At 38.9% G+C, this 5,830-nt stretch overlaps 1 protein-coding gene across 1 annotated transcript in view; it reads left to right on the top strand.

Moving 5' to 3' along the window:
* Positions 1 to 5,176: 5,176 nt before the first annotated feature.
* The window catches only part of LOC118408009 (DNA-binding protein RFX6-like), a 30,166-nt gene continuing 29,512 nt past the window's right edge, over positions 5,177 to 5,830 (top strand). The window contains exon 1 of the mRNA XM_035808620.1: positions 5,177 to 5,422. The gene's annotated coding sequence lies outside the window, so the exon portion shown is untranslated. The remainder of the gene's footprint in view (positions 5,423 to 5,830) is intronic.

Below are 5,830 nucleotides of genomic sequence, written 5' to 3'. Positions count from 1 at the left end.
TACATAAAGTAGTACGGATAAACTTGTTGAAAGAAAGGTAAAAAGCCTTATTTGAGGGCCAGCCAGATGTAACCTGTGCTGCTTGACTCTGAGACTGTATGGTTTGGATTGTGAAAGTTTTCTATTTCATGTATAAATGGGCCCCATTACACAACTGCCCTTCTAGTGTGAGCCGGCTGCAGTTCTGTAACCTCCGCAGAACGGCGTTTCAAGGTGGGCATGAGAAGTAGATACGCTGACAGCATTTTGCTGTTTTTCAATATTTTGTGGCTTGTACCCTGTACTCGAACATAACTGTTTTTGGTACTGTGTCGAAACCTGTCACCTTGAGGCCCTTAACTATAGAAACCCCCACAGGCTGAAAACTGTGTTCTGCTACCTTGAGAAGGCCCAGATAACACCATTTTTTCTGTGACTGTCTTAGGAAACTCACCAGAATTATTAGATTTGAAGTCATGAATGAATTAACTTTTGTAGCCTCATTTATGGCCTTCCACGATCAATGGCAATTATTGTTAGGGGGAGCACTGATTCACGACTTCAGCATATCGGGCGCAGACACAACAATCCTGGCATAGGAACATGTCATTGAGTGTCTGCGTGCATCAAGACACTGGTGGCCCTTCACAAACAATGTCACTTATTGTTTGGGGGAGCACTTACTAGTGATTTTCATGTTCTTTCTTGATCTTCCATGCTTAGAGAAACATGTTTTTGCAGTTTTTTGGACCAAAACAAGCCCAATGCCAATGTTACTGAAGATACAACCGTTTGAGCCTTGCCAAGATAATAGGGTACAAGAAAACCTCTACAAAATGTACTCTTCTACATCTAACCAGGGGCCAGAAGGCAAGAAATTTCCCAATAATAGATAGGATAAAGATATATAATATTCCATGATCTTCAGTTGAGACTATTTTAGATACATGCAATATCTTGAATTTACTGATGATGAACAAGGGAGTCTAGATTGGACACAACAGTCTGGCATGTTAATGTGACCAATCAGAAAATTGTGCACTTTTCTACATGTACATTGTGTATATGTATAAGTTAGAATTAAGTTAAAAGTTTAATAATTCTGATTGAGCAGAAAATTTGTGGTACACGTGTATGATAATTGTATGCTTGCTAGCATTCCTCTAGACTAATAGTTTTAAAAATGCACAAAATGCAAAATTGTAATGGATATTTTATGCATGCAAAAGGTAACTCATGCAAATTATTAATACAAAAGAAAGCTCAAATCATTGTCAACTTGTAATGCCGCCATTTATTTAAAGTATCTTTGACTCTTGTGCTACTTTGTCAGACTTATGTGGAAGAAAACTTTCTTCTTCCAAAAGTTTTGCTCTAGACATTCTTGTACATTTTCTGTGCAGAATCATTAGAGTGATGATGAATTATCAACAATGGTCCATATGTATTTAGTAATTGTAGCATTAAATGTAATGCAATGTAATTGTACCTTGCTAGTCTCAAAAACGTAAAATGCTTCCTTACCAGAAGTATACTTCTCATATTTTTCCTGGCTAGAAAGATGTTCTTAAATGTATTGAAGCAGACTAAACTTTATCCAAACAGCACTGCCAATAACGAGGACTTACCCAAATTTTGGAAGATAGTGGACCCGTCTTCTACTATTTCTGGGATGTGACTTTGAAGCCATGTGACTCCAGCAGTGTGCTGTAGGTATAACCAAGGAGGTTACAAAGTCCTCCTTGGTACAACTTTCATCGCCCATCATGATCTCTGTTCATCTGGTAATCTTGCACTTATGACCCTTTAAAAATAGCAACGGACAATTCCATCCATCGCCAAAAATTTGGGTTAAAGTCCCATGTTTTTGCAGTGTTGGTTAGATAAAGTTTATGTATAATTACTGTATAATGTCATTTATCAACACAGATGACCTACAATCTTGTATAATGTATAACTTCAAAAATGTATTTGTCATAGTGACGCATTTTATTGGTGGTGAAAGGTGTTCAACTTTTGAAATATAGGTGCAGTTTGTGATTGGTGAAATGTGTTTGACTTGATATATTAAAAACTGAAGTCATGGTGTGGGAAGGTTTTTTTTTATTGTCCTTATATTCATAGATAACTTATGTGGTGTTTACAATGGTGTCATAAACGTACATTAGTGTATTATACAAGTAGTGTTACATAACTTAAGGCAGAAATGGTGAGCAATATTAACTTCCTGTCCTTCATGGCACATTAAACCAATTGTTGGTGTCACGTTTACGCAAGATGGCATGTCAATAAGGTCAGGTGTTTGTAGCTTGCGATTTTACATGCAAGTGATTATTTATTCTTTATTTAGGGTGAAAGCATATCGCCTGGCGGCGTTTTTCAAAGCCACCTGGGGGAGAACCCCAAACATTAGTCGTACATTAAGTTCAACAAAACTAAGTTAACTTCAATGACATAATAGTACATAAAATTCTATAAAACCAAATTACTTTTAAGTGAAAAGTAACAAAAAACATAAAGATTGTACGAAACAGACTTAAAATAACAATCATACTGCCAAACGAGTGAATCAAAAGTTTAACCTTAATGTGAGATAACACAGGAAACATAACAAAAAGAAGTCAGATTTGAAAGAAGGATTGAATTTGCATATCAATGTTAAGTGCATTGGTGATTATTGGTCATTATTGATCCAGATCCTCAGTGTTAGAAGACAGTTTCAAACTGTGAGGTTTTCATGCCCATGTCATGATGACACAAACCCTTGGTAGTAAACAGATTACTAAACAACATGATGCTAAGACATGAAAGATTTCTGTAACCTGTTGAAATAGCGCAAAAAGGATCACTAGACAAGCTTCCTCCCACAAACTGATGATGTCCAGAGTGACCTGAGACTGGAGATCACTGTCTGTGTACATCTGGAGGATGCACGATGTGCTGTTTCATTGACGACTTGCAGGAAAAGGATACGGTAGATTGAAAGATTTGCGGACTATGGACCGTGATACATGTATCGGACAATTTTCTTATTATCATTAGGTATAAGTTTATTTATTTATTATATTTCAGCCATACCATAGGTATGGTGAAATATATTGTATTCGTAATGTTTCTTTCTTTCTTTCTTTCTTTCTCCTGTCAAATTTTCAAAGCGATTCATCTCCGCCGTTTCTGGACCAAATGACTTGAAATTTGGCACAAGGGTAGAGTGGGCCAATACCCAAATGTGTTTTTTTTATTTTTTTCATATCTGCTCCTTAAATGATTTTATTGAGGTTTTATTGCAACTTTTGGACCAAGACTGTATATTTTGGCCCCCTGTACCATGGTATTACATCCAAATGACCTGAAATTTGGCACAGAGGTGCCCTAGATACTTATTCAAAGGATCCATGTATAATATGTAGTATAAATCACTTCAAAATGGCTCCTTAAGGAGGTTTTTGTGGGAGAGTTTAGGATAGGTAAGGTTGGAGTGCCGAGGTCAACGACCTCTAGGTCATTCTGGTGTGTCAGGGCCACAGGTGTGCCAGGTAGATCCAATTATCTACCTACCTACCTAGTCCATAGACATCCAGGTGGTTGGTGGACAAGGTGAATCCAATTAATGGCCAGCCAATGAGCGAGCTTATTTTGCTGGAAGAGTCCATTGTTGGACAGGGGGTGTATTTTAAAATTTACTTTTAGACTTTGGTGATAATGCCAATGTTTTTTTTAGCGGAAGTGTTTTCGCACTGATCCACTTGACATAAGACTACTACTGGGACAGTCCATTTTTGCACATAGGGGGGGATTTAAAAAAAAATCAGTTTTGGACATGGGTGATGATTCCGAATTCCATTTGTTAAATGGAAGTTTACCCCCACCTGAAGACTGTACATGAGGAGGATTCGGCAGCCAATCAGCAAGCCTTGTTTTATCTGGAAGAGCCCATTCATGCACGGGGGACTTTTTTTAAATTCAGTTTTGGACTGGGTTGCTTCTTATACAAAGGCCATGTACTGTGAGTATTTCTGGACTTGTCTATTGTGCAATTTCAAACAGGGTGAGCTGGGAGATTCCATTCTTCGACGAAGGGGGTATTTTTTTAAAATTCATTTTGTGGACTTCGCTGACTATTTTAGCTGATATATTTTTGGATCGCTCCACTTTACATAGGGGTATAACAGGAAGAGTCGATTCTTGCACAGAGGGGGGATTTTTTGCAAATATGGTTTTGGACGGCTGATGATTCCAAATTCCATTTCTTAGCGGAAGTGTTTTTGGAGTCGTCTATTTTTTTGAGTCCATTCTTGAAGGGGTTTTTGTAAGATTCATTTTTGCTCATAAGTGTGATTAGTAGTTAGAAGTCATTTTAAGCAGAAGTGTTCCATTTTTGCACATGAGTGATTTTGGAACAGTCTATTGTTACATGAGGAGGGAGATGGCTGAAATATGCTGTATTTGCTCTCAAGCAAATGTCGGCCTTTCTAGTTTGCGTATCATTTTTCCACGTTTTCCCGTATCAACATGAAGATGCAACGTAACCCAAAGCCGCTAGATGGCAATTGTGTAGAAAGATGTACTAGTATAACACCAAATGCTGTTCACTGATGAAAAACAAGAACTTTAAAGTATCTTTGACGCATCGTTCAACAGATGCTGAAGACTACCGACGAATGAAAATATCCCCTTTATAATGAGTGTCCTACAGCGTTGTTTCTTAATATACGATGAGAGCCATGAGTTTACATATTCTTGATCGAACCAGAAAACTTGCGAATCAGCGGTGTCCGTTCAAACGTCCTCTAACGTTCTTACTGTCGTGATTTCCCCCTATTGTTGTTGGAACGACCAGACCTGCCATGGCCACAAACCTATCTCTTTCTGATGTGCTTTTGATGGACTATTGAAATGGAGAAGTAAATCAACACATGATTGTTCCTGTTTAACTTCCATTCCCAGCTGTTTGCCTTCCTCTTCAATACTGAGTGCTGTTGTGATATTGGGAACTCATAGCTCGACCATTAGAGAGGTCGCCTCTTTTCTATGTTTCTGTTGTGTACCAAGTGTCGAGGCGTGGCAGGCGATTTGTAGATTACCTTTTCACCGGTTATCGTACTTTACTTAAAGGGTCAGCCTAATCCATTACCTATTGCGTTTTCAATTCTCCGTCACGTGGGGCCATGATAAACAGTGTGACAGGTAATAATTGTTTTGCCGTGTTCGCTCGGCACTCTGTCCACCTCGCTGTGCTAACAGCAGTTGACATCAGGATTGCGCGAGTCAAGCTTATTTTGTCATCCTGCGATTATCGGGCCATTGTTCGCGGCATTACCTGCGGCACACACCCACACGCACCTCCGCTCACCTTTCTCCTCTTCACACCTGTACGGAATGATCGCTTACAGGTGAGACAAAGAGGAAGTCGTCAGACTAACACCAGGACCACATAATTCAGGTGAGACACTTCTTACATTCACATGTGTCATAAAAAATAATAACAAAATACGCACCCCATAAAAACGCTTACCCCAAAATGCTATTCTGCAGTATTGATACAAGTAGTATATATATATATAGGATCAAACCGTTGTAGTTTGATTGATTTTTGGTAGTTAGCGGTGTGTGTGTGTGTGTGTGTGTGGAGCCTGCTAGGTTGGGCTTATCTCGAAATGGTTGTCAAACCCTAGATTTGGGCTAAGTGGTGCCACGCTGATACGGCAGTACGGTAGAAGTGATTGCTGCCCGATACTTGCACCCCAGTAGGCTAAGCTAACAGTTGTGCTGTTAAACTACAATTTAACCATAGAAGTCTGCTAATGATGTAAAATAATTACTAGAATAGTCCCCATAATATGCAGGTTTC

The sequence above is a fragment of the Branchiostoma floridae genome, unplaced genomic scaffold, assembly GCF_000003815.2.
Source record: "Branchiostoma floridae strain S238N-H82 unplaced genomic scaffold, Bfl_VNyyK Sc7u5tJ_1520, whole genome shotgun sequence".
Classification (NCBI taxonomy): Eukaryota; Metazoa; Chordata; class Leptocardii; order Amphioxiformes; family Branchiostomatidae; genus Branchiostoma; species Branchiostoma floridae.
This window is presented reverse-complemented; position numbering and strand designations above follow the sequence as displayed.